At 41.6% G+C, this 21422-nt stretch overlaps 1 protein-coding gene and 1 pseudogene across 7 annotated transcripts in view; one reads left to right on the top strand and one right to left on the bottom strand.

The window, feature by feature from the left end:
* The window catches only part of KLHL8 (kelch like family member 8), a 79286-nt gene that overhangs the window by 17090 nt on the left and 40774 nt on the right, over nucleotides 1–21422 (top strand). For 4 of the 7 annotated variants that reach the window (XM_015450636.3, XM_005555362.4, XM_074040101.1 and 1 more), the window contains exon 1: nucleotides 3616–3814. The exons of 2 other annotated variants lie outside the window; for them this stretch is intronic. The gene's annotated coding sequence lies outside the window, so the exon portion shown is untranslated. Of the gene's footprint in view, nucleotides 1–3280; nucleotides 3386–3615; nucleotides 3815–21422 lie in introns of those variants that run through there. One more of the 7 variants, XM_045392638.3, reaches the window with a different exon arrangement.
* Nucleotides 17358–18385, bottom strand: LOC102128710 (glyceraldehyde-3-phosphate dehydrogenase pseudogene; annotated as a pseudogene).

Raw genomic sequence — 21422 nt, 5'->3', positions numbered from 1 at the left:
ACTTAAAATGCAAAGGTTGACCGGCACGGTGGCTCACGCTTGTAATCCCGGCCATTTGGGAGGCCGAAACCCAGCTACTCAGGAGGCTGAAGCAGGAGAATCACTTGAACCTGGGAGGCGGAGGTTGCAGTGAGCCAAGATCGCGCCATTGCACTCCAGCCTGGGTAACAAGGTGAGACTCCGTCTCAAATTAAAAAAAAAAAAAAAAAGCAAATGTTGATTGGGGTTAAAATATTGCAATTTTTTCTGACTAAAGTACAGTCATAGAATGAACAAACAGATATCAGATCCTTTCCAGTTTTAATTTATGGGACTTTGAGGGAAGGGAAGGAATTTCTTAGATCCATACTTATTATAGGCTAGTCTTGCTTATTCTCAAATGGAGCTAGGGAGGAATGGGTAAAAGCTAAGAAGATACTTTTCTGATTTAGGAAATGTGTGTTTTGTTTCCGTTGAGGTATATCCTGTTCTGTAAGATACTGTATATATTTTTTAAATAATTATTTGAGAGCATCGTTATAGATATATCACTTTTTAGGGAAAGATGTACCCCTCCCCCGCCCCAGTTTATAGCTATTTGGTTTAAAAATTTCATTTAATTTTCAGAATTTTTGCCAGACTCCTCTACCCCAACAAAAAGCTCTAGATTGGGTGTACCTTAGGTGCTCCCCAAACCCCTGGCCACCCCATGCATGCCTTTTCATTATTCACTGTTTAATTCTCTGTCTGCCAGTCTGGATCCTAAGTCTCCATGACAGCAGGAACTATTCAGTTTTGTTTACTGCATATTTCCCAGTTCCTAGCTCAGTGTCTGGTGCTCAAAAAACATTCTTCAATAAATAGATGATACTATTGAAATAATATGTATATTTCTTTGATTTGTTAGTAACTACAAGTAGTTTATTGTGTGTCAATTAGCAGAAGAAAAAGAGCCATTCTGCTTTTTTATATGCATTTTTAGGAGTTACCGTGATCTTATTACAAGTGGCTGGGAGTGGTGGCTTACACCTGTAATTCCAGCACTTTGGGAGGCCAAGAAAGGCAGATCCCTTGAGCCCAGGAGTTTGAGAACCAGCCTGGGCAACATGGAGAAACCCCATCTCTACAAAAAAAAAAAAAAAACAAAAAAAAAACAAAAAATTAGCCAGGTGTGGTGTTGTGGGCCCGTAATCCCAGCTACTTGGGAGGCTGAGGCGGGAGAATCACCTGAGCTGGGGAAAGCGAGACTGCAGTGAGCCATGATTGTGCTACTCACTGCGCTCTAGCCTGAGCAACACGGTGAGACTCTGTCTCAAAAGTAAAATAAAATAAAAGCTTTGGCTACAAAAAATAAAATTTCTATTAACATGGTCTTATTAAATACATATTGTAGGCCGGGCGTGGTGGCTCATGCCTGTAATCCCAGCACTTTGGGAGGCCAAGGTGAGCGGATCACTTGAGGTCAGGTGTTCGAGACCAGCCTGGCCAACATGGTAAAACCCCCTCTCTACTAAACATGCAAAAATTAGCCAGGCATGGTGGCAGGCGCCTGTAATCCCAGCTACTGCAGAGGCTGAGGCAGGAGAATCACTTGAACCTGGGAGGTGGAGGTTGCAGTGAGCCGAGAGCATGCCACTGCACTCCAGCCTGGGCACCAAGAGAAAAACTCCGCCTCAAAAAACTAAAATAAATAAATAAATAAATAAATAAATAAGTAAAATACATATTGGATTTTGTGTTTAATAAAGGGAATAAAGGGAAGCTTTCCCTTTTCCCTTGGAAGGTTCACTGAAAAATCAACTGTCAAATGGCAGATTAATAGGAAAAAAGACATACAAAATTTATTTTAACGTGCATAACACAGGGAGATTTCAGGAGAATGATTACCCAATAACTCAATGGGATAGAGACGTTTATATACTCTTCTTTACAGGGGAAAGGGAGATTGGCGAAATGTGGCAACTTAAGGTATAGTAAAGGACTTTTAGGGGAAAATGAGGAACATACAATGGCCTGGGAAAAAGTATGTTGGGCCCATAAAGCAGACAATAGTTTGTGACAAAAGTCTGTCCAAGAGTGTTGACAGACTTCAGTCTTTCTTCCTCCACTATGAGTTAAGTAAATGAAAACTCAGATAAGGCAATTATATTTGTGTTCCTCTTTGGCAGGTCTGGTTTCTAGGCAGATAAGAGAAATTCAGAGGACTTCATTTGGTGCTTTGGGAGAGACAAAGAATTGAGAGGCAGGAAGGGTAGTGGGGAAGGTAAAAGAGACCGTGAAGCTGCTTCCTCAGTTCAGTGCGGCAAAGCACCATATTTGGTTTCTGAGCCCCAACAATTTTTACATCACCTTCCAGATACACTTTATGACTTTTCTTCACTGCATACTTCTTTAAAACTCATCTTACTCTATTTTTCTAAAGGTATTTGCATTAAATGTGCAAAATACTAATGCTCTAAAGAGGAATATTTTGAAATATTAAGAATTATTTATATTTCAATGTAAATAAAGTGATTTTTTTCTAGAAATAAAATTTCAAATTCAAATAGTTGTTTTGGGTGTTTACAGAAGATGCATATATATATACAGATATGTATGTTCATTTCTATTAAAATCAATGTGCTAATGTTCATATGTGTTAAGAAAGGTCCTAGGATTAAATTTATTCTGAAATAGACTCCTAAGATTGTGAAAGTTTAGTCTGGCAAAAGACACATTTAGGGGAATATCATTCTTTAAAAAACTTTTGTTTTCTTTTACTGTCTCTTGATCTCCCGCCTCACGCATTCCACTTTATTGACACTATAGAAAAATTGATTCACAGCATTTTTACTTGCACTGTTTTATTTTATTTTTTATTTTGACTGACTCTTGCTCTGTCGCCAGGCTGGAGTGCAAGAGGCACAATCTCAGCTCACTGCAACCTCCTACTCCCGGGTTCAAGCAATTCTCCTGCCTCAGCCTTGCGAATAGCTGGGATTACAGGCACGCACCACCACGCTCAGCTAATTTTTGTATTTTTAGTAGAGACGGGGTTTCTCCATGTTGGCCAGGATGGTCTCGATCTCTTAACCTCGTGATCCGCCCGTCTCGGCCTCCCAAAGTGCTGGGATTACAGGCGTGAAGCCACCGCGCACTTCCACTGCTTTTTAGCAGCGAGCTCTCAGGTCAATCAACTGCTTTCTTAGGTTTACAAACTGTGGGTGTGTATTTGTAAACACAAGTTGTTTTATATATCAGCACGTGGTGAAAGTGACACAGGAATAAACGCAAACCTTTTTTTCCCCTTCTTTTTTCAAAGACATAAATCCCAGGAACACTCACAACCGCAGAAGGGGATTTGGTGGACATAAAAAGAAACTAAATTTTGTACTGCCACAGAAGTGAAGCATGGATAAGCTCAAAGGTATTCATGCAGTGTTTTATTTCAAGATTTGTTATGGGGACGTCCGCCACGCCCTGGTCCGCCTTCACCAGGCCGGGCAACACCGCCCAGTCCCTGAGACCCGGGAGACGCGGGGGCGAGGTCGTGGGGTGGACTCCGGGAGGAGGTTACGAGAACCACACTTCCCAGAGTGCCGTGCGCAGCCCCGCGCAGCCTGCCCCGCCCAGCCCGCCCCGCCCCCGGAGGCCGCCACTCGCGGGGGCTGAGGTGAGAAGACGCCAAGCGCCCGCCAGGGCTCTGCGGGGCAGTGCAGGAGAGCGCGCCTCCGCCAGGTGCTGGCGCAGGGCTGGTGAGGTGCCGCTGAGGGCGGCCGGGGCTCCGGGAGCCGGGTAACGTGGCTGCAACCTTAGCGACACCAGGAAGAATAGAGCGGAGGGTCGAAAGATCGAGGTAACGGGACGCTTGTCTCCCCTCAGTCCCCTCTTCCTTTGTGCGGTGCCGTCCGCTCGCGCGGAGCCCTCCCTCACCCCAGCCCCGAAGTCGCAACACCGTCTGGTCTCGGATCTCTGGCGTGCGAAGGAAATTCGAGCCCTCGTGCACCAACCGAAACTCCACAGCTGAGAGGGCTTGGGGCCTGACAGCAAGAGCTCCAGCCCCGGAGCTCCCTTGCACGGCTTCTGTCGCCCCCATTGGCCGCAGGAGCAGGATTTTGCTCCCGGCTCCCGGAGGGGAGCCCCAGCCTCTGGCTCCGTCAGCCTCGCCGGCGCCTCCTTGGCTCCCTCGTCCCGGTCTTTCGAAGAGGGACCCAGGCAGGAGCTTAGCGGGGTCCAGGGAGAGGGCAGGCACTGTGCGGCTGGCGCGGGTTCGGGGCCCCGGGAGGGCGGCCGGAAGCCCCCTGGAGCCGCTGCCTGCGGGGGCGGGGCGAGTGAGCCACCTCCGGCCCACGCCGCGCGGGGACGAGGCGAGGAAGGCACTGCCTCTCCCCGCTCGGGGGGCTTGCTGGCCGCGCTGGAGGTGCCTACCCAGGCGCGGCGGTGTAGACTTTGTGGAGAGTGCCTCCTGGTGTGGAACCAGGAACCGCAGCCTCTTTCTAGACGCGCAGCCGCCGGATGGAGTTGTTACCGACACGATGACAGCTCTTTACGCCTTCCACTCCGTGCTGGCCTCAGTTGTCTTGCTGGTTTCTTCAGAGAGCGATTTGACTACATAGCTTGAATTTTCTACGTGCCTCGTGCTTTACTGGACTTGCACTGTTTTTCCCTCTTGACAATGTTTAATCGGGTGACTTTTCGTAGACAACATTCAGTGTTTTCATCTGTGTTCATGGCTAACTTTATTTTTGACTCTTTGCCCTAAGCTAATGTCACTAGTTTAGAGGGATGCTTTGGGAAAAGGTCCTTAGAACCTGGGTTGACATAAGTATTTTATCTGCTGGTTGCACGTTTTTTCCTTTGCATTGTTTTTCTCCCATACAAGATGGTAATTGTTGGACTCTCGGTGTTCTTTATCCTCTCTCTAGAAGGAAATCCTCTTCCCGCATCTTTCTCATGTTCTGGCCCTGCGGTACTCTTGGGTACGCAGAGGACTGCTGCTAACACTGCTGGCACCTGGAAAGCTGCTTGGAGATGGCGGTGGCATTAAGCTGCTGCTTTTCCTCAGACTTCCTCCTGGCACCCTCCTTAATTTGTCAAACTGACCCAGTTCAAACTTCAAACTTTTAGTCACTTTATTTATTTAGTCACTTTTTTAAAAAATTGCTTTCAAGATACCAGATTGCCTAAGCCTAAATATAAAAAGAAGTGTCTCAGGGGCCGGGTGCAGTGACTCACGCCTGTAATCCCAGCACTTTGGGAGGCTGAGGCGGGGGGATCAGTTGAGGTCAGGATTTTCGAGACCAGTCTGGCCAACATGGTAAAACCCCGTCTCTATTAAAAATACAAAAGTTAGCCGAGCATGGTGGCACATGCCTGTAGTCTCAGCTACTCGGGAGGCTAAGACAGGAGAATGGCTTGAACCCGGGAGACAGGTTGGAGTGAGCCGAGATCATGCCACTGCACTCCAGCCTGGGTGACAGAGTGAGACTCCATCTCAAAAAAAGAAAAAAACGTCTCAGGATACTCTATTCAACTGCATATGAGCACTTAGCTTAATCCTTTTAATTTTTAAAGCTGCCAATTCTTTTAGCGTTTGATAAGATTACTGATAATTGGTTAAGATTATATATTCTGTAACAATTGCACATTTTTTGACAAGAAACTCAGTTCACATTCAGTGAGGGAATTTTTTAAAAAACAGTATTTCTTCATTCATTAAGAAGAAAGTTGGGGCTGGGCGCGGTGGCTCATGCCTGTAATCCCAACACTTTGGGAGGCTGAGGCGGGCGGATCAAGAGGTCAGGAGATCAAGACCATCCTGGCCAACATGGTGAAACCCCGTCTCTACTAAAGATGCAAAAAAATTAGCTGGTCGTGGTGGCGCGTGCCTGTAGTCCAAGCTACTCCGGAGGCTGAGGCAGGGGAATCGCTTGAACCTGGGAGGTGGAATCTCCTGATTGAGATCACGCAACTGCACTCCAGCCTGGCAATAGAGCGAGACTCCGTCTCAAAAAAAAAAAAAAAAAAAAAAAAAAGTTGGGTAAATTTTGATCCCACCTGCTATTTTGAAAAATGAATTTTATTTTTTAGAGCAGTTGTAAGTTCATAGCAAAACTGAGTGAAAGGTATACAGATTTCTCATGTATCGCCTACCCCTACAGAGCCAAAATCCCCATCAGAGTGGTACATATATTACAGTTGATGAACCTACATTGACATATCATTGTCACATCCACAGTTAGGGTTCAGTCTTGGTGTTAAACATTCTGTGGGTTTGGGCAAATAACCCTTTTGTTTTTATTAAGAACTTTTGAGAGTTGTAGAGAACTGAAATGGATATTGTCATTTTAAAAAGATTAAAGAGACTATTGCAGACATCTTAAACTTTAATTTCAGATAGTTTTTGTGTTTTATAAATTGAATGTTTAAATTTTTGGTTACTTATATTGGAATTCCCAAAAGAGTCACATTTATTTTTGTGTATTAAGAACTAAAGGGCCCCACGTGGTAACTCACACCTGTAATCGCAGCAATTTGGGAAGTCGAGGCAGGAGGATCGCTTGAGTCCAGTAGTTAGAGACCATCCTGGGCAACAAAGTGAGACCTGTCTCTATATTAAAAAAAAAAAAAAAAAAAAAAAAAAAAGGTGAGGCTCGGTGGCTCATGCTTGTAATCTTAGCACTTTTGGAAGCCAAAGCAGGCCAATTGCTTGATCCCAGGAGTTCAAGACCAGTCTGCACAACATGGTGAAACCCTGTCTCTACAAAAATAAATAAATAAATACATACATACATAAATAAAAAATAAATAAATAAAAATTAGCTATATGTGGTGGTGTGCACCTGTGGTCCCAGCTACTTGGGAGACTGAGGTGGGAGGATCACCAGAGTCCAGGGAGGTCAAGGCTGCGATGAGCCATGATTGTGCCGCTGCAGTGGGCCATGATTGCACCACTGTACTCCAACCTGGGTGACAGAATGAGAGCCTATTTCCAAAAAAAAAAAAAGCAAGAGATGAGGGAAGTTAAATGTTTCATAAAATAAAATGTTGTTTTCAATCGCTAAAATTCACTTGACCATGTCTTTTTTTTTTTTCCTGAACAAAATGTTTTTTATTAACCAAAAAAACGAGGGAGTTGAGCATTTTAAATAAATTAATTTTTGTTTACTCATGTCAAGATGTGTCTGCAATAAAAATGTCACCCATTAGTCTGTTTTTAAAAATTCGGTTTTCTCTGTTTTGAGGGACTTTTATGGAAGCACCAGACTATAATAATGTTCTGAGCTCATTTCTGGTTTACTACACAATTCTCTATTAGAATCCCAGATCTCCACTTATTGGCTGTGTGAGCATGGCAAGTAATTTTCTAAACCTCTTTCCTTAGCTGTGGAAGGGGGATAAAAGTAATACGTACTTCTGTTTTACCAGAATTGAGGATTATTTGGTGTTGCATGTGAAAGCATTCTGTAAGCTGTAGTCAACTATAATATGCATTGATATTACTAGTCACATGCTGCATTTAAAAATGCTGCCAGTACAATTTATTTTCTGGTGGATATTGCTACGTAGATACTGTCAGCTGCTTTTTTTTTTTTTTTAAATGGGTTGGTCATCCAAGAAAGTATATTGTTTGGTTTGGTTATGAATGATTTAGTTGGTTCTCATGAGTCAGAGAGATAATTATGGAAGAGGGTTGGAGGGACCTTGGGAAATTTTCTACTTCATCTCTCTGACTCTTAACCTGCATCTGTTAGCGTGCGAATAAATGGTCTTTCAAGGGTCTGTGAACTCTACTATTTATACTTTTCTGGGGAGAAATTAAATGAAAATTTGTACTTTTCTGGGGAGAAATTAAATGAAAATTTTACTTTTCTGGGGAGAAATTAAATTAAAAGAGCAACATGATCTTGTTCCCACTAAAGGTTTAGGAAACCACTGGCTTCAATGATCTAGGCAAGTTTCTTTAGTAAAAATGTTAGAGATTATTTTTAAAATTAGTTTTTTGTGGAAAGGAAAGAGAAACAGCTTATATTGCAGAAAGGAAAGAAAACAGGTTATTTTTGAAGCACTGAGTGCCTGTTTTTCTTCCAAAGCTAGAAGTTGGTATTTATGATACACTACCTTTATATGAATAATAGTGCTGCTACTTCTACCTGGAAGTGGTACCTTCATTATGATTAGGCAGATATTGTCTACGCCTCTCTTCTTCCCCACCCCCAGCCTTGATGGGCAATACAGTGGGGCAGAGAATGGGACTTTAATACAATCCAGCATGTCAGAATATTATTTAAAATGCCAAAAGATAATTTGGCTTGTTTATTCTAAATTTGGATGTTCTTTGTTTTCACAACAAAACACCCAATGTTAAAGAATATTAAGTATTTAATCTTTCAAACTAGATGATGATATATACATAATCTGTTGTATATTTCTTGTATATCATAGAGTATAAAATTATATTAAATCCTAATTGATTATCACTTTGACTTTTGGTATTTCTAGTTTGGAAAGATGGATATGTATGTTTTCAAGAAATTTACAGTTTGTAGATTATATTATAATTTGTGATTTTCATTTATAACATTTAAAACATTTGCTTTTTTGGAATTTCTGAATCAGATATACTTTTAAACCTTAGTTTATTCTTATAAGAATAAGAGTTTGGAATTTTGCCCTGTTTTCCTTGTATAATGATTGCTGGGCTATAAGGCTTTACAGTGTAAAACCAAGTTCTGTTCTGGATCAGTTACCAGTAGCATTCCCAAGGCTGGGAGAGTACGAGGTGGATCCAGTGATGCTATACAAACTTGTGAATGAATCTATCAAGTAATGTCTTTTTCCTTGAGTTTTTTTTCCTTTGATACTAATATTTTCATTTAAAGTTTAAATGTTTTTCGGCGTTCAAGGTTCTAAACTAATATTTGGGAAAATTATAGAATAAAGTAGCAGAAGCATGGTTCTTTGTAAAAATAGTCTGAGAAGTCTTAAATAGACCTCAAAGATTAGCAGTAGAGATGAATGCCAGTATTGCAGCATACTTTATATGTAAATGATAAGTCACTATGTTGGATCTTTAGTTATTTTAATGCAGAGGATTGCTTAACTTTAATAATGAAAGTTTGAATTAAGTTAATTAGATATGGAAAATAAAAGGGAATAATTTCAGCAAAAATTTTACCTATGGGAATCCTATCATTTTAAGATCAGTGATTTATGTGGGTTCTTCTACACTTAAACCTTTTTTTTTTTTTGAGATGGAGTCTGGCTCTGTCGCCCAGGCTGGAGTGCAGTGGCCGGATCTCAGCTCACTGCAAGCTCCGCCTCCCGGGTTTACGCCATTCTCCTGCCTCAGCCTCCCGAGTAGCTGGGACTACAGGCGCCCGCCACCTCACCCGGCTAGTTTATTTTTTTGTGTTTTTTAGTAGAGACGGGGTTTCACTGTGTTAGCCAGGATGGTCTCGATCTCCTGACCTCGTGATCCACCCGTCTCGGCCTCCCAAAGTGCTGGGATTACAGGCTTGAGCCACCGCGCCCGGCCTACACTTAAACCTTTAAAACTTCTGGCTGAGTCGGGTGGCTCACATCTGTAATTCCAGCACTGTGGGAGGCCAAGGTAGGTGGATCACTTGAGGCCAGGAGTTCAAGACCAGCCTGGTCAACATGGTGAAACCCTGTCTCTACTAAAAATACAAAAATTAGCTGGGCATGGTGGTGCACAGTTGTAATCCCAGCACTTGAGAGGTGGAGGCTAGAGGATCATGTGAACCCAGGAGGAGGAGGCTGCAGTGAGATGAGATTGTGCCACTGCACTCCAGCCTGGGTGACAGAGCAAGACTCTATCTTAAAAAAAAAAAAACCTTTAAAACTTCCTGAAACATTTCCTGTATAGGGAGAATATTATTAATACCACTATTTTGGTTCTCATTGTCATTTACACATAGGCACCTCCATACGGAGATAACATTAATTCTGTCTTTGGCCTAGTGATAAGAGCTTGGGCTTTGTAGTGAGGCAAGTTTCTTTTGAATCCTGGACATTGCACTTCATAGCTATGAGACCTTGGGTAGGTGTCTTAACTTCTATGAGTCTCATTATCCAAAGCTGTAAACAAATAGGAATTTTACCTTTTTCCGTTATCCTGAGGATTCAAATGAATACATGTAAGTATTTAACTCATGATGACAATTATATACATACATACATATATACATATATCTGTTATGTGCCACTTTGTTAACTCATTTAAGCTTTATAGCAATCCGATGAGGTTGGTACTATTATTTTCCTCATTTTTACAGATGAGGAAACTAAAGCTAATGAAACATTATGTAACGTAACCAATATTGTACAACGAATATACAACTAATAAGTAGATAGAAGCACCCAATTAATGCTGGCTGTTGTCATTTTAAAAAAAAAGATGACTTAGGGTATTACCATCTTTTCTATGGTGGGTTTCTAATAATTGCAGTCTCATGTAGAGCATTATAAAGCATATTTTATTTCTTTGCTGGAAAAAAATGTTGATTGCCAGACTGTGTTCCTGACCAAGGACTCAGGATCACATAATTTGTAAAAGTAATAACATTTGTTTATTGAATGCTTACTGTGTACTAGATACAGAGCTAAGTACTTTATATACATTACTTCACTTACCCCTCACAGCAACCTTAGAGCTGAGGCTCAGAGTAATTTTAAGTAACTTGCCCAAGGCTACACAATTAACACCGAATCCCAAAACTGTCTAGCTCTAAAGTCTCTGCTGCTAGCCACCAGTTTATATGCCTTGTGTCACGTATGGCTGACAGATTTCTCTCAAAAGCAAGGCAACAGCTTCTATAATTTTAAACAGCAAAATATGCTACTATAATTTTGAACGAGAAGGAAACTGATTACCAACTGCCTGTAGGCTAAACCAAGCTTGCTGCCTGTTTTTGTAAACAAAGTTTTATTGGAACACAGCCATGCTGTGTTCTTTTAAAAATAAAGACACTGAGACCCAGAGAGATTAAGTAACTTCCCAGTAATGTAGCTAGCTAGTAGTAATCTAATGTCAGTAACTATGTTAATAAGCCTCTGAAAGTCCGCTGATTCCTGAATCCCATGCTACCCACTAAACTCTGTGTAAGATCAGCAATGTGCTCTATTCAGAGCGTCGGTCCCTGGTTGGCATAGCCATCCCTTCAGTAAGTATTCAGCTTTGTGCTTTTCGTTCAATTTCAAACATCCAGTGTGAAGTATTCCATACTTTGATACTTGGCAACAAATTATTGATAAATTAATTTTTAGTAGGCCTTGTTATCTTAAGTACAACCCTGTCACTTCTCTGACATTCTCAAGTAAAAATAATGAGTAATATAGGCCCCTCTTAAGGTTCACGCATGTAGTTCGCATATTTAGGTAAAATTCAAGATCTTTCTTTTACTACTTTATACTAGACTTTTAGACCACTATGACTGTGATAAACTAAGTGGCCCAGTTCAAACAAGGAAATGATTACTGTAAGGTGTCAATGGAATTCCGTTTTAATAAAACAGATCCCAAAATAAACATCTTACAAAGTATTCAATGTAGTGAAAATGTTGCTTATAGACCCTAGAAATGACATTAGTATTTAACCAGCAGACTTTGATAATAGTAGTATCTAATATTGCACGTATCATTTAAGGACGGGGATACACTCTTAAGAAACATGTTAATAGGCAATTTTGTCATTGTGCAAACGTCATAGAGTATACTCACACAAACCTAGGTGGTATAGCCTGCTACACACCTAAGCTATGTGGTGTAGCCTGTTGCTCCTGGGTTACAAATCTGTATAGCATGTTACTGTACTGAATACTATAATCAATACTGTAACACAGTGGTTACCTATTTGTGTGTCTAAACAGAAAAGGTACAGCAAAAATAAAGTGTTACAATTTTATGGAACTATCATCTATGCATTGGTCACCATCATCGTGACCAGAACGCTGGTCATGCAGCACATGACTGTAAAGACTGTAAGTGCTATTGTTAAGAACAACTTTTTTTTTTTTTTTTTTTTTTTTTGAGATAAGGTCTCACTCTGTTGCTTAGGCTGGAGTCCAGTGGCAAGATCATGACTCACTACAGCCTTGACCTCCCTGGGCTCAGATGATCCTCCTACCTCAGGCCCCCGAGTAGCTGGGACTACAGGTGCAAGCCACCACACTTGGCTAATTTTTAAATTTTTGTCAAGACTGGCTCTCACTATGTTTCTGAGGCTGGTCTTGAACTTCTAGTAGGCTCAAGCAGTCCTCCTAGCTTGTTGGTAACTGGTTGTTTTACGCATTTCAGTTTTCAAAAAATTGCTAGGTTGTATAACTCACAGCCTAAGTCATCAAGATATTTCTTTATTTTTATTTTTATTTTTATTTTTTATTTATTTTTTTTTGAGACGGAGTCTTGCTCTGTCGCCCAGGCTGGAGTGCAGTGGCCGGGTCTCGGCTCACTGTAAGCTCCGCCTCCCAGGTTTACACCATTCTCCTGCCTCAGCCTCCCGAGTAGCTGGGACTACAGGCGCCCGCCACCTCGCCCGGCTAATTTTTTTGTATTTTTTAGTAGAGACGGGGTTTCACCGTGTTCGCCAGGATGTTCTCGATCTCCTGACTTCGTGATCCGCCCGTCTCGGCCTCCCAAAGTGCTGGGATTACAGGCTTGAGCCAGCGCACCCGGCCCATCAAGATATTTCTTAATAAGTGGAACTGGTACATGAGAGGGCACGTAAATTAAAAAGATTTTGGATATCTTAGCTAAATGGAGCCTGGGAAGGTTTATATGAACAGCAATGTGAGAGTGTTTATTTCCTGACAGCCCTACCAATTTTACTTTTTTTTGTCTTTTCCAATATTTAATTTCATTGATTAATAAGGATGTTTTAATAATCTCATTGATCATTTTCCCTTTCAGTATAATCTGCCTTTTTTCTATATGTAAGGACAGTTTTAGGCAGACAGTGTTGCTGTACTACTAACTGAAGGCCATGTTATTGTTGGTCTCTACTCAGTTATTCTTCAAGAACACATCTGTCTAAAGGAAGACTCTGACATTGAGCTGTTTCAGGCATCTAATTCACACTTAAGTTTAACTATGACTTTGATTTTAGCACCAGTGACCTCTCTTATCAGTCTTTCCAGTAGCCTACTAGATCTCTCCATTGGCTCTCCTATCAGTGTTGAATTTCAGCACGCCCTGACTTCCAATTAGGAAATTATTCTTTCCAACTCAGTGATCTCGGCTCACTGCAACCTCCACCTCCCAGGCTCAAGTGATCCTCCCACCTCAGCCTTCCAAGTAGCTGGGACCACAGGTGTGTGCCACCATGCCTAGCTTATTTTTGTATTTTTTGTAGAGATTGGGTTTTGCTTTGTTGTCCAGGCTGGTCTCAAACTCCTGGGCTCAAGTGATCTGCCTGCCTTGGCCTCCCAAAGTGCTGGGATTACAGGCTTGAGCCACTGTGCCTGGCCAAGAAAAACATTTTTTAAAGTCACAGCAGTAACTTGTTGGAAGTCATGTATACTTTCAGTAGGAACTATTGAAGCTATTATACAGTTTTTCAAACCAGCAGATTCTCCTTTAATTATTGGTATATTTTAGACTGTTTGACTCAAAATTTTAAATGTAAATCAAAAGGAAATAATGAGTATAGCCTACTTTTTTCCTGACTTAAAAGTAAAAGTGGAAATTTTAAGAAGAGTATTACCTTTGAAATAAAGTGATTCAAAAATTGAAGTAAATGTCTTATGCACAGTGTTACTTTAGTTAAAATTATTTAATCATACATTGATTTGGATTATAATAGAAAAATCTCTAGTGTTCATAATCTGTTCATCCATTATAAAAATATTTTAAGTACTTCTGTTTGTTTATTGTGTTAAATGTGTTTACTGAACATGGGAGTAATAGCAGTGAAGACAGATGGTGCCTCTACTTTAGGGGCTTATGTAGTGTTACAGGGAAGACTAGTAGTGAATAGGCACTTACAAGTAATAAGTATTTTAAATCTGACCAAAAATTGAGTATGATATTCTTTGTGGTAAGTACAATGAAAAAAAAAAATACCAGATTTTTGTGGGAGCGCAGAGGAAGTACACTAGGAATACGGAAGATTTTTAGGGATGGGCTTCTTGAGCAGATGAACCTGAGCTGAGTCTTAAAAGATGAGCAAGAGTTAGCAGGAGAGAGTGGTGGTAAAGGGCATTTCAGAAAGAGCAGAAAACCTGAAAGGAGGCAGAGGTGTAAAATAGCCTAAAGTATGTGGAAAATTAAACACATTCAGGTTTTGCTCTATAGAACATGAGGTGGGGTTTGCCATTTTGTTATTTCACAAGTATGCAAGAGTTAATTTTGGTAAATGCACACACATCTGCCATCAACGTTCAGGTGTAGGTCTAAAATTAATCACGTACTGCTATAAAATATAATCTTCTTGTATCCAAAGTCTTCACCTAACTGAATTGTCAAATAACTTTTTAAATTATTACTATTATTATTATTATTTGAGACGGAGTCTCACTCTGTCCTCCAGGCTGGAGTGCAGTGGCGTGATCTCGGCTCACTGCAAGCTCCACCTCCCAGGTTCATGCCATTCTCCTGCCTCAGCCTCCTGAGTAGCTGGGACTACAGGCGCCCGCCACCACACCCAGCTAATTTTTTTGTATTTTTTTAGTAGAGATGGGGTTTCACCGTGTTAGCCAGGATGGTCTCGATCTCTTGACCTTGTGATCTGCCCGTCTCGGCCTCCCAAAGTGCTGGGATTACAGGCATGAGCCATTGCACCCGGCCAATTATTATTTCATGAATATGCAAGGGTTGATTTTGGTAAATGTACACACATCTTCCATCAGCTTTTAGTTGTAGCTCTAAAACTAATCAGATACGGCTATAAAATATAATATTTTGTATCATTTAAAATCTTCATCAAACTGAATTATAAAATATCTTCTTTAAAATTACTTTAAAGAAGATTGTGTCTAATAGAGTACTGCAGCAACAATTATATTATGGCATTGAGGTTTTTTATTTTTATTTGTACTTTTTTGTTTGTTTGTTTGAGATGGAGTCTCACTCTGTAGGCCCAGGCTAGAGTGCAGTGGAGCAATCTTGGCTCACCACAGCCTCCACCTCCCGGGTTCAAGCGATTCTCCTGCCTCAGCCTCCCAAGTAGCTGGAATTGCCTGCCACCACGCCTGGCCAATTTTTGTATTTTTAGTAGAGACAAGGTTTCACCATGTTGGCCAGTCTGGTCTGGAACTCCTGACCTCAGGTGCTCCACCTGCCTCAGCCTCCCAAAGTGCTGGGATTACAGGTGTGAGCCACCGCACCCAGCTGGCATTGAGTTTTTAAAGAGGTGCTTTCAAAGTGCCATTTGGGGCTGGACGTAGTGGCCCATGCCTGTAATCCCAGCATTTTGGTAGTCTGAAGCGGGCAGATTGCTGGAGCTCATGAGTTCACCACCAGCCTGGGCAACATGGTGAAACCCCATCTCTACAGAAAATACAACAATTAGCCTGGTGTGGAGGTGTGTACCTATAGTCCCAGCTACTCAGAAGGCTGAGGTGGGAGGATGGCTTGAGCCCGGAAATCGGAGGTTGCAGTGAGCTGAGATTGTGCCACTGCACTCCAGCTTGGGCCAATAGAGCCAGGCCTTGCCTCAAAAAAAAAAAAAAAAAAAAAAACCAAACAAAAACCAAACAACAACAACAAAAAAAAAACAAAACAGAACACCAAGTGCCATTTGGAATTCTTTCTGTTCAGTAGTCTTTTGATTAATGTGTAATATGAAAACACAGTCACTATGCTGCAAAGAGTTATGAGGATAATACAGTATAAAGTGAGTACAGTATTCAGTGTAATGGTATTACATACTGATACCACATGCTAAATGTGATAGAAATTGTAAGTACAAAGGAAGCTACAGAAAGAATAAGGTGGTCTGGCTTAGTATAATAGGATCTTTAAGCTTTTGCTATCAGTCCTGTTTTCTGTAATTCATTGTAAATAATGTTTACATATAAAAATATATTTTGTTACATATGCTTTGCATTGAACCATAAACCTGTCTGCTTCTGTTTGAAGTATTTTCTTTTCATAACTTCCTATTTTGTTGATCGATATGCCTTTACTGGCACTTAGAGGAGCAAAAAAAAAAAAAAAAAAGGAATCAACTTCCTGTCCGCTTCATTGTCATAACATGCCAGCGTGTGATAGAAATGGACATCTGTAGCATGTTATGAGAATGACATACCACGGATGTCCATTTTTTTTCCTCTCTCTTGTTTTGTGCTTTTAATCTTTTTAACATATTTGAGGAAGGAGGAATATCATTTATTTTTCTCCCTAAGAATCAGAATCTTAGGCGTATTTTAAAAAAAATTCTGGAGTTCAGGCTGAATTACATTTTTACTTGATACTAATATACAGTCTTTATAAGTCCTAAAGTCTACTGAGTTCCTTAGGCAGAGTGAATAGTCTTTGAGTAAGCAGTCTTTTCTGGCTCCTGTCTTCCTGTTCTATTATATATAATAGATTTTTTAAAGTTGTTTAAGAGAAGTTTGTATAGACAGATTGTGAGCTGTTGTGTCCTGCCCAAATCTGAATTCAAATGTAAAAATAATTTTATAAAAATGAATATTTATTAAAGCCCTTTTCCTAGAAATAGTACGCTGACAAATGAAAACATTTTGTGACAACAATAATAAAACTTTCACTAGATAGAGCTAGAGTAGTTTGATGTAAGGGGAAAAAGTATATGGTCATTTTGAATTGTATGCATTTTAACTTAGTAAAATTTAAAAATAAGATATTAGTGATACCTGCTGTCATAATACTCATGTAGGACACAAAATATGGCATGACAAAATGAAGACTTCCAGGCTCAGTGGCTCAGGCCTATAGTCCCAGCATTTTGGGAGACCCAGGTGGGAAGATGGCCTGAGTCCAGCAGTTCAAGACCAGCCTGGGCAACATGGCAAAACCCCATCTCTACAAAAAATACAAAAATTAGCCCAGCATAGTGGTTGCACGCCTGTAGGATTGCTGGAGCCTGGGAGGTCAAGGCTGTGATAAGCTGAGATTGCACCACTGCAGTCTAGCCTGGGTGGCAGAGTGCGACCCTGCCTTAAAAAAAAAAAAATGAAGACTCACTAACTAATAAGAGTTGACCCAGGTTTTTGTTTTTTGTTTTGTTTTGTTTGTTTTTTGTTTGTTTGTTTTTGGCTAAGCATAGGGGACTTTATTAATGGTACACACAAGGTGGGGCTCCTAGGCCCCTCCCTCTTTAGGGGTTCTGCATGGACACTGAGGAGGGGAGATTCTCAGTGTAGTGGGGGACTGAGTGTGGCAGGGACTCCCCAGCAGTGAGGGCCTCTCTCTTCCTCTCATGCTTTCGCTGGGGCTGGTGGTCTGGTGGTCTTACTCTTGGAGGCCATGTGGGCCATGAGGTCCACCACACTGTTGCTGTAGTCAAATTCATCACTATACCAAGAAATTGTCTTGACAAAGTGGTTGTTGAGGGCAATGCCAGCCCCAGCATCGAAGATGGAAGAGTGGGTGTTGCTGTTGAAGTCGGAGGAGACAGCCTGGTGCTCATTGTGGCCCAGGATGCCCTTGAGAGGGCCCTCCGACGTCTGCTTCACCACCTTCTTGATGTCATCATATTTGGCAGGTTTTTCCAGACGGCAGGTCAGGTTCATGACCGACACGTTGGCAGTGGTGACACAGAAGGCCATGCCAGTGAGCTTCCTGTTCAACTCAGAAAGGGCCTTGCCTACAGCCTTGGCAGCACCAGTAGAGACAGGGATGATATTCTGGAGAGCCCCGCAGCCGTCACGCCACAGTTTCCCAGAGGGGCCATCCACAGTCTTCTGGGTGGCAGTGTGGCGTGGACTGTGGTCATGAGTCCTTCCACAATACCAAAGTTGTCTTGGATGACATTGGCCAGGGGTGCTAAGCAGTTGGTGGTGCAGGAGGCATTGCTGATGATCTTGAGGCTGTTGTCATACTTCTTATGGTTCATGCCCATCACGAACATGGGGGCGTCAGCAAAGGGGGCAGAGATTCATGACCCTTTTGGCTCCTTCCTCTAAGGGAGCCCCAGCCTTCTTCATGGGGGTGAAGACACCAGTGGACTCCACAGCGTACTCAGCGTCAGCATTGCCCCATTTGATTTTGGAGGGATCTCGCTCCTGGAGGATGGTAATGGAATTTCTACTGATGACATGCTTGCTATTCTCAGCCTTGACGGTGCATGGAATTTGCCATGGGTAAAATCATACTGGAACAAGTAGACCATGTAGTTGAGGTCAATGAAGCGGTCATTGATGGCGACAATATCCACTTTGCCAGAGTTCAAAGCCACCCTGGTGACCAGGCACCCAATACAACCAAATCCGTTGACTCCGGCCTTCACCTTCACCTCAGGGATGCAGCTGGAAATGCATGAGAAGATGCGGCTGTCTGTTGAATGGGAGGAGCAGAGAACCAAGTTGACCCAGTTTTTTACATTGGGGAAAAAAACCCAACCCATAGAGATCATGTTAATTCAGCCACTCGTGACTCTGGCTCATTGTAGACAAATACATAGATATTGTTAAGACACAGTCTTCAAGAAAGAGTACACTGTGTTAAGCAGGCAAGTCTAAAATACAAAAGAAAGAAAGTGAACAAGTCAGAGAAATACGGCGTACTATGGGGGTTCATGAGAAAGATCACATCCCGTTGGGAGAATTAGAAAAGAATTCATAAAAAGGAATTATTTAAGCTGGGCCTTGACATCATTCCCTCACAAGGAACAGCTTGAGCACTTGCAAATACCTTTGAGGAAAACTGAATAATTAAATCTGTGATATAGTGGAAAAAGAATGGACTTAATCACAGCTGGATTGAAGCCCCATCTCCCACCATTTCTAGCTGTGTGGCCTTGGGCAAGTCAGGGATGTTAGAACCATCTATGAGGTGATGCTTAACCAAGAGTATATTTAAGATTTCTGGCAAAATAGGTGGTGCACAGTGGTTTAGTAAGTAGTTTTTCTGTCTTATTTCCCCCTTTCCCTACTTTATGTAAAAAACAAATGGAGAAAAAGAAGGTAGACTAGAGCCAGAGCAATGAGGACCTTGAATGCCAGGGTAAGCTGAACTACATACATTAAGCAGTTTGGAAAGGACAATTAGAGTTAGATAAATCTAGCAGCATCTAATCCTTGATCGATGTTCAGTGATGGGAAGGAGGGATGTGGTGATTGGTTAGGGGAAGTCATTACAATCCAGGTTAATATGTGGATCTGAACTAGAGTACAATGAGAGAGAATAGAATTCAATGATAATAGGAAGAAAGGGATGGATGAATAGAGATTTTTCCAAGCAGAATCCAGGAGAATTGAAGTGGATAGGTTGTGCAAGTGGAGAGAAGAGTCAAATATGGCTCACATTTTGAAGTAGGGGTAACTGAAAAAATGGTGTTGCTACTTATAAAAGTAGGGGAATCTAAAGGTATAGTGAGGGAAAAGATAAGGACCTTGGTTTTTCATATATTTTGTTCTGTAATTATATTTCACTTATAAAGTGCTCTGAACAGTAGTGTGGTAGTTAATAGCACAGGCTGGGAGCCCTGCTGCCTAGGTTCACATCCTGGCTCCACCACTTACTTGGGCTTCACTCCATCTCACTGTGCTTCAGTTTCTTCAGATAGGGCACAAAATATGGCATAGCAAACTAAGTGAAAGAAGACTTCTGGGTGCAGTGGCTCAGGCCTGTAGACCCAGTATTTTGGGAGGTCTAAGTGGGCAGATGACTTGAGTCCAGGAGTTGAAGACCAGCCTGGGCAGCATGGCAAAACCCCATCTCTACAAAAAATACAAAAATTAGCCCAGTATGGTGGTCCATTCCTATAGTTCCAGCTACTTGGGCAATGGGGCTGAGGCGGGAGAATAAAGGGGAAAATAAAAGTAGCTACTTCATAGAGTTGTAGTGAGGACTAAATGATTTAATTTACATGCAATTAGAACAGTGATGGCAGATAGTGTTTTCTGTCATGATGCTGATGTCTGCCTTTATTTTGTGTGTGTGTGTGTGTGTGTGTGTGTGTGTGTGTGTGTGTGTGTGTGTGTGTTTCTTGAGTGAGAATCTTGCTCTGTCACCCCGGGTGGAGTGCAGAGGCATAATCACAGCTCACTGTGGCCTCGACCTCCTGGGCTGAAGCGATCCTCCCACTTCAGCCTGCCAAGTAGCTGGGACTACAAGTTTGTGCCACCACACGTGGCTAATTTTAAAATTTGTTGTAGAGACTGAATCTCACTCTGTTGCCCAGGCTGGTCTTAAACTCCTGGGCCCAAGCGATCCTCCCAGCTTGTCCTCTCAAAGTGCTGAGATTACAGGCGTGTGCCATTGTGCCTGGCAGGCCTTTGCATTTTATTTTAGGGCTAATTGATCCCTTAAGCAGTAGAGTGGCTTGTGATTATATTGCTTTGTCTTTTGAGTTTTATCATGAGTATGTTGGAATGCAACTTTCTTTTTTTCCATTTTATTTTTTATCTTATAGCAAAATTGAGATTTTTGGGGTACAAGTCCATGAATTTTAACAAATGTATAGATTTGTCTCATCATCACCCAAATCAATTTTAAATTAACATTTGAAATAGATGCAAAATAGTTTCATCATCCCATAAAACTCTTTTTGTCATCTCCTTTTAGTCATACTGTTTCCCTGCCCCTCATCCCTGGCAGCCACGGATCTGTTTTTCATCACTATGATTTTGTCCTTTTGAGGATATCATATAAATGGAATCGTAGAATGTGTAGTAACCTATTGAGACTGGCCTGTTTCACTCAGCAGCCATTGAGATTCATCCAGGTTGTTGCATGTACCAAGTTTGTTCCTTTTTATTGTAAGGTAGTGTTCTATTGTATGGGTGTACCCACAGTTTGTTTATCCATTCACTTGTTGAAGGTTATTTGGATTATTCTCAGTTTTTAGCAATTGCGACTAGAGCTGCTATACATTTTCATGTACAAGTTTTTGTGCAAACACGAGCTTTCATTTTTCTCGGTTAAATTGCCAGCAGTCAGATTGCTGGGTTATAGTGTAAGAGTATGTTTAACTGTGTAAGAAACTTTCACCTTTTTTTTTTTTTTTTTAGAACAGTGATGCTGTTTTGCATTGCCACCAGCAGTATATGAAAATTCCAGGTGTTTCACATCCTCACTAGCACTTGGTATTGTTATTATTGTTTATTTTAGCCGTTCTAATAGATGTGTAGTGGTATTTCATTAAGATTGTGGGGTGTGCGTATGGGGGTGTGGCAGGAGCTGTGTTGCTTAGGCTGGAGTGTAGTGGCTATTTACAGACATGATCGGATGGTAGTGCACTACAACTTTGAACTCTTGGGCTTAAACAGTCATCCTATGTAGCGGAGACTACAAGCGCACGCCACTGGGCCTGGTTCATT

Source organism: Macaca fascicularis, chromosome 5 (assembly GCF_037993035.2).
Source record: "Macaca fascicularis isolate 582-1 chromosome 5, T2T-MFA8v1.1".
In the NCBI taxonomy this organism is placed as follows: Eukaryota; Metazoa; Chordata; class Mammalia; order Primates; family Cercopithecidae; genus Macaca; species Macaca fascicularis.
The sequence above is the reverse complement of the archived record's forward strand: the minus strand, read 5'-3'. Positions and strand labels throughout refer to the sequence as shown.